The 12,670-nt window shown below is 42.4% G+C and overlaps 1 long non-coding RNA gene across 1 annotated transcript in view; it reads right to left on the bottom strand.

Moving 5' to 3' along the window:
• LOC121394586 overlaps positions 1–10,187 on the bottom strand; it is a 60,968-nt gene extending 50,781 nt beyond the window's left edge. Inside the window, exon 1 of the long non-coding RNA XR_005961798.1 lies at positions 9,545–10,187. This is a non-coding gene — a long non-coding RNA (uncharacterized LOC121394586). The remainder of the gene's footprint in view (positions 1–9,544) is intronic.
• Positions 10,188–12,670: the final 2,483 nt, after the last annotated feature.

Here is a 12,670-nt window from a genome sequence, read left to right as displayed (position 1 = left end):
TAAATCATGCACCTTGGTTCCAATCACTCCGTTATACAACCCACACACTACAACTGACCATTCTGTCTATGAATGTGATAGGATCTTTAGATTGTAAGCTCCCCCTGTGGGGCAGGGACAGACATGAATGATGTAAACTCTATGGAAACCACTGCATGAAGTGTGTGTGTGTGTGATATGATTGACAAATAACTGACCTTACTGTGAATGAACGTAATAGAATCCTTAGATTGTAAGCTCTCCTAGTGGGGCAGGGACTGATGTGAATGATGTATAATCTGTAAAATGCACTGCATAAAATGTGACGGAGCTATAGAAATAAGAAGAGGAAGCCAGATGACATGGAACAAATGACGATGGCACATTTGAAGAACAGAAGGTAGGATTTTTTTAATGATTGTATATCTTGTAAGGTAAAAACCCTTCCACACTCACAAGCCAGAAGCTAAGCTCTTCGCTACTGTCCCGTCTGGTAGTGCACGCTCGACTGTAATGTGGGGAAGAAGGCATACCTCATTACGGAAGACAGACAGTAGTGCCTGTTCACTCGGAGCATGAAGGATGAGGGGTATCACTGCTCTATTGAGGGGTAAAGCCAGGCTTTATCAATCAGGGTGTCCCTCCCAACATGCAATGAGTTAAACACCTTAGCATTCTGTGCTTCTTCACTAGTATGCAATTCAGTAGTTCAAACACCAGATTCACTAAATCATGCACCTTGGTTCCAATCACTCCGTTATGCAACCTAAACCTACAACTGACCCTTCTGTCTATGAATGTGATACTATCCTTAGATTGTAAGCTCCCCCCGTGGGCCAGGGACTGATGTGAATGATGTATAATCTGTGCAATGCAATGAGTTGTTTTAATGATTATGTACCTTGTAAGGTAAAAACCCTTCCACACTCACAAGCCAGAAGCTAAGCTCTTCGCTACTGTCCCGTCTGGTAGTGCACGCTCGACTGTAATGTGGGGAAGAAGGCATACCTCATTACGGAAGACAGACAGTAGTGCCTGTTCACTCGGAGCATGAAGGATGAGGGGTATCACTGCTCTATTGAGGGGTAAAGCCAGGCTTTATCAATCAGGGTGTCCCTCCCAACATGCAATGAGTTAAACACCTTAGCATTCTGTGCTTCTTCACTAGTATGCAATTCAGTAGTTCAAACACCAGATTCACTAAATCATGCACCTTGGTTCCAATTACTCCGTTATACAACCCACACACAACAACTGACCGTTATGTGTATAAATGTGATAGGATCTTTAGATTGTAAGCTCCCCCTGTGGGGCAGGGACAGACATGAATGATGTAAACTCTCTGGAAACCACTGCATGAAGTGTGTGTGTGAGCGATATGATTGACAAATAACTGACCTTACTGTGAATGAACGTAATAGAATCCTTAGATTGTAAGCTCTCCTAGTGGGGCAGGGACTGATGTGAATGATGTATAATCTGTAAAATGCACTGCATAAAATGTGACGGAGCTATAGAAATAAGAAGAGGAAGCCAGATGACATGGAACAAATGACGATGGCACATTTGAAGAACAGAAGGTAGGATTTTTTTAATGATTGTATATCTTGTAAGGTAAAAACCCTTCCACACTCACAAGCCAGAAGCTAAGCTCTTCGCTACTGTCCCGTCTGGTAGTGCACGCTCGACTGTAATGTGGGGAAGAAGGCATACCTCATTACGGAAGACAGACAGTAGTGCCTGTTCACTCGGAGCATGAAGGATGAGGGGTATCACTGCTCTATTGAGGGGTAAAGCCAGGCTTTATCAATCAGGGTGTCCCTCCCAACATGCAATGAGTTAAACACCTTAGCATTCTGTGCTTCTTCACTAGTATGCAATTCAGTAGTTCAAACACCATATTCACTAAATCATGCACCTTGGTTCCAATCACTCCGTTATACAACCCACACACTACAACTGACCATTCTGTCTATGAATGTGATAGGATCTTTAGATTGTAAGCTCCCCCTGTGGGGCAGGGACAGACATGAATGATGTAAACTCTGGAAACAACTGCATGAAGTGTGTGTGTGTGATATGATTGACAAATAACTGACCTTACTGTGAATGAACGTAATAGAATCCTTAGATTGTAAGCTCTCCTAGTGGGGCAGGGAATGATGTGAATGATGTATAATCTGTAAAATGCACTGCATAAAATGTGACGGAGCTATAGAAATAAGAAGAGGAAGCCAGATGACATGGAACAAATGACGATGGCACATTTGAAGAACAGAAGGTAGGATTTTTTTAATGATTGTATATCTTGTAAGGTAAAAACCCTTCCACACTCACAAGCCAGAAGCTAAGCTCTTCGCTACTGTCCCGTCTGGTAGTGCACGCTCGACTGTAATGTGGGGAAGAAGGCATACCTCATTACGGAAGACAGACAGTAGTGCCTGTTCACTCGGAGCATGAAGGATGAGGGGTATCACTGCTCTATTGAGGGGTAAAGCCAGGCTTTATCAATCAGGGTGTCCCTCCCAACATGCAATGAGTTAAACACACCTTAGCATTCTGTGCTTCTTCACTAGTATGCAATTCAGTAGTTCAAACACCAGATTCACTAAATCATGCACCTTGGTTCCAATCACTCCGTTATGCAACCTAAACCTACAACTGACCCTTCTGTCTATGAATGTGATACTATCCTTAGATTGTAAGCTCCCCCCGTGGGCCAGGGACTGATGTGAATGATGTATAATCTGTGCAATGCAATGAGTTGTTTTAATGATTATGTACCTTGTAAGGTAAAAACCCTTCCACACTCACAAGCCAGAAGCTAAGCTCTTCGCTACTGTCCCGTCTGGTAGTGCACGCTCGACTGTAATGTGGGGAAGAAGGCATACCTCATTACGGAAGACAGACAGTAGTGCCTGTTCACTCGGAGCATGAAGGATGAGGGGTATCACTGCTCTATTGAGGGGTAAAGCCAGGCTTTATCAATCAGGGTGTCCCTCCCAACATGCAATGAGTTAAACACCTTAGCATTCTGTGCTTCTTCACTACTATGCAATTCAGTAGTTCAAACACCAGATTCACTAAATCATGCACCTTGGTTCCAATCACTCCGTTATGCAACCTAAACCTACAACTGACCCTTCTGTCTATGAATGTGATACTATCCTTAGATTGTAAGCTCCCCCCGTGGGCCAGGGACTGATGTGAATGATGTATAATCTGTGCAATGCAATGAGTTGTTTTAATGATTATGTACCTTGTAAGGTAAAAACCCTTCCACACTCACAAGCCAGAAGCTAAGCTCTTCGCTACTGTCCCGTCTGGTAGTGCACGCTCGACTGTAATGTGGGGAAGAAGGCATACCTCATTACGGAAGACAGACAGTAGTGCCTGTTCACTCGGAGCATGAAGGATGAGGGGTATCACTGCTCTATTGAGGGGTAAAGCCAGGCTTTATCAATCAGGGTGTCCCTCCCAACATGCAATGAGTTAAACACCTTAGCATTCTGTGCTTCTTCACTACTATGCAATTCAGTAGTTCAAACACCAGATTCACTAAATCATGCACCTTGGTTCCAATCACTCCGTTATGCAACCTAAACCTACAACTGACCCTTCTGTCTATGAATGTGATACTATCCTTAGATTGTAAGCTCCCCCCGTGGGCCAGGGACTGATGTGAATGATGTATAATCTGTGCAATGCAATGAGTTGTTTTAATGATTATGTACCTTGTAAGGTAAAAACCCTTCCACACTCACAAGCCAGAAGCTAAGCTCTTCGCTACTGTCCCGTCTGGTAGTGCACGCTCGACTGTAATGTGGGGAAGAAGGCATACCTCATTACGGAAGACAGACAGTAGTGCCTGTTCACTCGGAGCATGAAGGATGAGGGGTATCACTGCTCTATTGAGGGGTAAAGCCAGGCTTTATCAATCAGGGTGTCCCTCCCAACATGCAATGAGTTAAACACCTTAGCATTCTGTGCTTCTTCACTACTATGCAATTCAGTAGTTCAAACACCAGATTCACTAAATCATGCACCTTGGTTCCAATCACTCCGTTATGCAACCTAAACCTACAACTGACCCTTCTGTCTATGAATGTGATACTATCCTTAGATTGTAAGCTCCCCCCGTGGGCCAGGGACTGATGTGAATGATGTATAATCTGTGCAATGCAATGAGTTGTTTTAATGATTATGTACCTTGTAAGGTAAAAACCCTTCCACACTCACAAGCCAGAAGCTAAGCTCTTCGCTACTGTCCCGTCTGGTAGTGCACGCTCGACTGTAATGTGGGGAAGAAGGCATACCTCATTACGGAAGACAGACAGTAGTGCCTGTTCACTCGGAGCATGAAGGATGAGGGGTATCACTGCTCTATTGAGGGGTAAAGCCAGGCTTTATCAATCAGGGTGTCCCTCCCAACATGCAATGAGTTAAACACCTTAGCATTCTGTGCTTCTTCACTACTATGCAATTCAGTAGTTCAAACACCAGATTCACTAAATCATGCACCTTGGTTCCAATCACTCCGTTATGCAACCTAAACCTACAACTGACCCTTCTGTCTATGAATGTGATACTATCCTTAGATTGTAAGCTCCCCCCGTGGGCCAGGGACTGATGTGAATGATGTATAATCTGTGCAATGCAATGAGTTGTTTTAATGATTATGTACCTTGTAAGGTAAAAACCCTTCCACACTCACAAGCCAGAAGCTAAGCTCTTCGCTACTGTCCCGTCTGGTAGTGCACGCTCGACTGTAATGTGGGGAAGAAGGCATACCTCATTACGGAAGACAGACAGTAGTGCCTGTTCACTCGGAGCATGAAGGATGAGGGGTATCACTGCTCTATTGAGGGGTAAAGCCAGGCTTTATCAATCAGGGTGTCCCTCCCAACATGCAATGAGTTAAACACCTTAGCATTCTGTGCTTCTTCACTAGTATGCAATTCAGTAGTTCAAACACCAGATTCACTAAATCATGCACCTTGGTTCAAATCACTCCGTTATGCAACCTAAACCTACAACTGACCCTTCTGTCTATGAATGTGATACTATCCTTAGATTGTAAGCTCCCCCCGTGGGCCAGGGACTGATGTGAATGATGTATAATCTGTGCAATGCAATGAGTTGTTTTAATGATTATGTACCTTGTAAGGTAAAAACCCCCTCCACACTCACAAGCCAGAAGCTAAGCTCTTCGCTACTGTCCCGTCTGGTAGTGCACGCTCGACTGTAATGTGGGGAAGAAGGCATACCTCATTACGGAAGACAGACAGTAGTGCCTGTTCACTCGGAGCATGAAGGATGAGGGGTATCACTGCTCTATTGAGGGGTAAAGCCAGGCTTTATCAATCAGGGTGTCCCTCCCAACATGCAATGAGTTAAACACCTTATCATTCTGTGCTTCTTCACTACTATGCAATTCAGTAGTTCAAACACCAGATTCACTAAATCATGCACCTTGGTTCCAATCACTCCGTTATGCAACCTAAACCTACAACTGACCCTTCTGTCTATGAATGTGATACTATCCTTAGATTGTAAGCTCCCCCCGTGGGCCAGGGACTGATGGGAATGATGTATAATCTGTGCAATGCAATGAGTTGTTTTAATGATTATGTACCTTGTAAGGTAAAAACCCTTCCACACTCACAAGCCAGAAGTTAAGCTCTTCGCTACTGTCCCGTCTGGTAGTGCACGCTCGACTGTAATGTGGGGAAGAAGGCATACCTCATTACGGAAGACAGACAGTAGTGCCTGTTCACTCGGAGCATGAAGGATGAGGGGTATCACTGCTCTATTGAGGGGTAAAGCCAGGCTTTATCAATCAGGGTGTCCCTCCCAACATGCAATGAGTTAAACACCTTAGCATTTTGTGCTTCTTCACTACTATGCAATTCAGTAGTTCAAACACCAGATTCACTAAATCATGCACCTTGGTTCCAATCACTCCGTTATGCAACCTAAACCTACAACTGACCCTTCTGTCTATGAATGTGATAGGATCCTTAGATTGTAAGCTCCCCCCGTGGGCCAGGGACTGATGTGAATGATGTATAATCTGTGCAATGCAATGAGTTGTTTTAATGATTATGTACCTTGTAAAGTTAAAACCCTTCCACAATCACAAGCCAGAAGCTAAGCTCTTCGCTACTGTCCCGTCTGGTAGTGCACGCTCGACTGTAATGTGGGGAAGAAGGCATACCTCATTACGGAAGACAGACAGTAGTGCCTGTTCACTCGGAGCATGAAGGATGAGGGGTATCACTGCTCTATTGAGGGGTAAAGCCAGGCTTTATCAATCAGGGTGTCCCTCCCAACATGCAATGAGTTAAACACCTTAGCATTCTGTGCTTCTTCACTAGTATGCAATTCAGTAGTTCAAACACCAGATTCAATAATCATGCACCTTGGTTCCAATCACTCCGTTATGCAACCTAAACCTACAACTGACCCTTCTGTCTATGAATGTGATACTATCCTTAGATTGTAAGCTCCCCCCGTGGGCCAGGGACTGATGTGAATGATGTATAATCTGTGCAATGCAATGAGTTATTTTAATGATTATGTACCTTGTAAGGTAAAAACCCTTCCACACTCACAAGCCAGAAGCTAAGCTCTTCGCTACTGTCCCGTCTGGTAGTGCACGCTCGACAGTAATGTGGGGAAGAAGGCATACCTCATTACGGAAGACAGACAGTAGTGCCTGTTCACTCGGAGCATGAAGGATGAGGGGTATCACTGCTCTATTGAGGGGTAAAGTCAGGCTTTATCAATCAGGGTGTCCCTCCCAACATGCAATGAGTTAAACACCTTAGCATTCTGTGCTTCTTCACTACTATGCAATTCAGTAGTTCAAACACCAGATTCACTAAATCATGCAACTTGGTTCCAATCACTCCGTTATGCAACCTAAACCTACAACTGACCCTTCTGTCTATGAATGTGATACTATCCTTAGATTGTAAGCTCCCCCCGTGGGCCAGGGACTGATGTGAATGATGTATAATCTGTGCAATGCAATGAGTTGTTTTAATGATTATGTACCTTGTAAGGTAAAAACCCTTCCACAATCACAAGCCAGAAGCTAAGCTCTTCGCTACTGTCCCGTCTGGTAGTGCACACTTGACTGTAATGTGGGGAAGAAGGCATACCTCATTACGGAAGACAGACAGTAGTGCCTGTTCATTCGGAGCATGAAGGATGAGGGGTATCACTGCTCTATTGAGGAGTATAGCCAGGCTTTATCAATCAGGGTGTCCCTCCCAACATGCAATGAGTTAAACACCTTAGCATTCTCTGCTTCTTCACTAGTATGCAATTCAGTAGTTCAAACACCAGATTCACTAAATCATGCACCTTGGTTCCAATCACTCCGTTATACAACCCACACACTACAACTGACCCTTCTGTGTATGAATGTGATAGGATCTTTAGATTGTAAGCTCCCCCTGTGGGGCAGGGACAGACGTGAATGATGTAAACTCTCTGGAAACCACTGCATGAAGTGTGTGTGTGAGCGATATGATTGACAAATAACTGACCTTACTGTGAATGAACGTAATAGAATCCTTAGATTGTAAGCTCTCCTAGTGGGGCAGGGACTGATGTGAATGATGTATAATCTGTAAAATGCACTGCATAAAATGTGACGGAGCTATAGAAATAAGAAGAGGAAGCCAGATGACATGGAACAAATGACGATGGCACATTTGAAGAACAGAAGGTAGGACTTTTTTAATGATTGTATATCTTCTAAGGTAAAAACCCTTTCGCAACTCACAAGCCAGAAGCTAAGCTCTTCGCTACTGTCCCGTCTGGTAGTGCACGCTCGACTGTAATGTGGGGAAGAAGGCATACCTCATTACGGAAGACAGACAGTAGTGCCTGTTCACTCGGAGCATGAAGGATGAGGGGTATCACTGCTCTATTGAGGGGTAAAGCCAGGCTTTATCAATCAGGGTGTCCCTCCCAACATGCAATGAGTTAAACACCTTAGCATTCTGTGCTTCTTCACTACTATGCAATTCAGTAGTTCAAACACCAGATTCACTAAATCATGCACCTTGGTTCCAATCACTCCGTTATGCAACCTAAACCTACAACTGACCCTTCTGTGTATGAATGTGATAGGATCCTTAGATTGTAAGCTCCCCCCGTGGGCCAGGGACTGATGTGAATGATGTATAATCTGTGCAATGCAATGAGTTGTTTTAATGATTATGTACCTTGTAAGGTAAAAACCCTTCCACACTCACAAGCCAGAAGCTAAGCTCTTCGCTACTGTCCCGTCTGGTAGTGCACGCTCGACTGTAATGTGGGGAAGAAGGCATACCTCATTACGGAAGACAGACAGTAGTGCCTGTTCACTCGGAGCATGAAGGATGAGGGGTATCACTGCTCTATTGAGGGGTAAAGCCAGGCTTTATCAATCAGGGTGTCCCTCCCAACATGCAATGAGTTAAACACCTTAGCATTCTGTGCTTCTTCACTACTATGCAATTCAGTAGTTCAAACACCAGATTCACTAAATCATGCACCTTGGTTCCAATTACTCCGTTATACAACCCACACACTACAACTGACCGTTATGTGTATAAATGTGATAGGATCTTTCAAACACCAGATTCACAAAATCATCAAAATTGATTGCACTCACTCAGTTACACAACCTATAATTGACCCTTCTGTCTATGAATGTGATAGGAATCCTTAGATTTTAAACTCCCCCCGTGGGGCAGGGATTTATGTGAATGATGTAAACTCTCTGGAACATCTGCACGAAGTGTGTGTGTGTGTGTGAGCCATATGATTGAGAAATAACTGGCCTTACTGTGAATGAACATAATAGGATACTTAGATTGTAAGCTCTTCACGTGGGTCAGGGACTGATGTGAATGATGTATAATCTGTAAAAGGACCTTTTCTAATGATTATGTATCTTGTAAGGTAAAAACCCTTTAGCACTCACAAGCCAGAAGCTAAGCTGTTCGCTACTATCCCGTCTGATAAAGGGTTTCACTGCTCTATTGAGGGGTAAAGCCAGGCTTTATCGATCACGGTGTCCCTCCCAACATGCAATGAGTAAAACACCTTAGCATTCTGTGCTTCTTCACTAGTATGTAATTCAGTAGTTCAAACACCAGATTCACTAAATCCACATTGTTTCCAATCACTCCTTTATACAACCCACACGCTACAACTGACCCTACTATGTATGAAAGGATAGGATCTTTAGATTGTAAACTCTGTGTGTGTGTGTGTGATATGATTAACATATAACTGACTTAACTGTGAATGAATGTGATAGGAAGTTTATATTGTAAGTTCCTGTGGGGCAGGGACAGATGTGAATGGGGTATAATCTGTGTTAAGAACTGCATAAAATATAAGACACCAACAGACAACGTGCAATTATAAGTCTCTCCCACATGTCATGTCATGCAAAAACAGTTGAATTATAGCTAGACAGCTGACATGACTATTGAGAATTATGTATAGAAAGCAAGAGATAGGTTACAGAGTTATATAAATAATCAACTGTCCTACCTACCTCCAAAATGACTGTTTTAGAGATGGAAGACAGCATTCCTTTCAAAGAAGATAACTCTTCCTCCACAAAAAATAAATTGTTGTATCTAGGAAAAAAAGTTTAAACAGTTAGCAAGAAAAGCTAAGTATTGGGAAAACAGGTCCAGAAGATAAAATGTATGTTTCAAAGGCATTCTTGAACTTTATAAAGACTTGCTTGCTTTATTACTATCAGACTCTCTCTCTGGTAACTGATGACTCCCTACCAAAAGATGATTATGCGATATTCAGGGAGCAGAGTTCTCAGCCTTATCAAATAAAAGGACAATGAAAAATATATATAGCCAATTATCCAGATCCTCTCTGACTAAGAGCATATCCCTTTCACATCAATTAGCAATGGACACTTGAACGATTGACTGACACTACGGGGAATATTTACGGTTGTGTAAAAATACAGCAAAGAAACAACATTCAAATTCACCACACATCAAAAGGAAAAAGGTGCACTTATCATGCATTCTACTTTTCTAATGCCGCCAAATGTGGAATTTGGAAGGCGCACAAATGTTGAGGAATTTGCTGTTTATTTTACACAACGTTTAGGGTGAAAACACACAGGGCCACTAGTAGCAGCTACAAAAAGCCAAAAAATTATCCTGCCATAGACAATACTAAGGGGCAGATTTACTAAGGGTCGAATGTCGAGGGTTAATTAACCCTCGATATTCGACCAGCAACTAAAATCGTTCGACTTCGAATATCGAAGTCGAACGATTTAGCGCAAATCCTGCGATCGAACGATTAAATCCTTCGAATCGAACGATTCGAAGGATTTTAATCCAACGATCGAAGGAATATCCTTCGATCAAAAAAACGCAGGCAAGCCTATGGGGACCTTCCCCATAGGCTAACATTGAGTTCGGTAGCTTTTAGCTGTCGAATTAGGGGGTCGAATTTTTCTTAAAGAGACAGTACTTCGATTATCGAATGGTCGAATAGTCGAACGATTTTTAGTTCGAATCGTTCGATTCGTAGTCGAAGTCGTAGTCGAAGGTCGAACTAGCCCATTCGATGGTCGAAGTAGCCAAAAAAACACTTCGAAATTCGAAGTTTTTTTAATTCGAATCCTTCACTCGAGCTTTGTAAATGTGCCCCTAAGACTTGCTTCTGCTAAAACACATGTAGTGTCTTAGCTAAGCCAATAATCACTATTGTCTATTTTGTCGATGCGGCAAGTAGCTGCTACTAGTAGCTCTGCGTGTCTTCACACTTATCACCTTTTTTGACAAGACTCCATTTACACAGCATAATAGATAGGCCCCTTAATGTGACATCAGAGCTCACCACAAAAAAACTCATCCCCTTTCTAGTCATTCCTATAAGTGTATTTATCAAATGGTGAACTGTATTTTTTTTGTGGTGAGCTCTGATCTCACATTTTAATAAATCTACCCCTAAATCTTCTGCCACACTGGTTCATTAGAGAATGCAGAACATGTTTCTTAATGTTTATTTTTGGTTTCTTTTGTGCTGACATTTATATATATATATTTTTTTCTATGGATAGATTAACTGAATATGATCTCTTTTGTGGCATAGTACATTTCAATTGTTTATAATGATAAAATCAAAGTCATATTCTGGAACATAAATTAAATTAATTCTCTTATGTAAAATCTTGCCAGCCAGTTGGGTCGAAGACATGCAAATGAAGCAGGAGAGGAAAGGAATGTGCAGTAGCTCTTCAGTCCAGAACTTCCTCCTTGGGCTTTCATCACATCACACAGGCAAAGATGTGAGAGATCCCCTCCCTAAGTGGAGAACAGAAAGAAACTTAAAGTGATACTGACACTAAAAACTACTTTTTAAAATATGAATGTATATTAAAAGTTACCTATAGGTCATGTTGATCGTTTTTTTGTGGAGAGTATTGTTTTTGTAAGTAAGTTGAAGTTTCTAAACCTGACTGTTTTGCCAACCTGACTGTACCATCTCAGCCTGTCAGTTAAAGTTTCTAATGCTAATGGGCTACTGCTGCACAAATATGGCAGCCCCCTCATATAGGAACATGGGGCATCAGACAGGTACTGTAAAAGCATTGTGCAAATACTTTATGGCAAAGTTATAAGTAGCTTTCAAAGGCAATATTATGACAGATGTAAAAAATAGTTTAAATTCTGGTGTCAGTATCTCTTTAAGAGCTTCTGACCTGCAGCTAAAGTGATCTGTAATTTAAAAAAAAGTTTTTTAAATAATAAAGATGATTAAGTAAAATGCTTAAATGACCCAGACTGTTTATGTTTGAACAGATGTTAAAAGGTGAACAACCCCTTTAACAAATAGTTAATCAATTGAATTTCTCTTTTTTTGACCCATTTGCTTAATACCGTTGTTTCTCAAAACAACCTTTGACATCAAGCCTAATTTCTCTTACTAAGGTGATAACAGATCCCAAAATGGTTTATTAAAACTCCTCTGAAGCATATCACCCCTGGAAAGAAGAGCCTTGAAAAAGGAAGATCTGGGAAGTACTAGTATAAAGATTATCTACATTGCAAAATAGGTTAAAAATAAAGGCACTGGTTGTAATTGGCACTTGTAATAGGATTTATGTACCTACCGTAGTGATGTGCGGGTCGGGTTTTACCATAACCCGCCCAGCTGATGACGTCACAAAAGGGGAGGCGCAGGAGGCGAGCATCTTTACAAAATCAAGCAGGAAGTCAGTAGCTCCCACCCACAAATGGAGGAGCGGGGCCGAACCCGCCAGACCCATGTGTAAACCCGCAGGTATTGGGCCTACCCGCACATCACTAACCTACTGGTAAATCCGTTTCTCTGTAGTCGACAGGGGGACACATGAGACCAGTGGGGTTAAGCTCCATCCTCCTGGAGGCAGGACACTTGATTGGATAAGAAAAAGAGGGCATGCCTGGATGTTCCAGCTTTACCCCTAGTACTTTCCTATTCAACTCAGTTGGTACCAAGTAAACGGACACAGAGAGGTAGAGAGAACAGTAACACTATTTCAACAATCAACGATTTACAGAGGGTTCCTCAGCTAATCAGTTGATTTACAGGGCAGAGGAGAGAAAGGTCGGCAATGATGAAGAGCACTATTATCCTGCGCGGAGCTGCAGTCACT

This window comes from Xenopus laevis, chromosome 1L, assembly GCF_017654675.1.
Source record: "Xenopus laevis strain J_2021 chromosome 1L, Xenopus_laevis_v10.1, whole genome shotgun sequence".
Lineage (NCBI taxonomy): Eukaryota > Metazoa > Chordata > Amphibia > Anura > Pipidae > Xenopus > Xenopus laevis.
The sequence above is the reverse complement of the archived record's forward strand: the minus strand, read 5'-3'. Positions and strand labels throughout refer to the sequence as shown.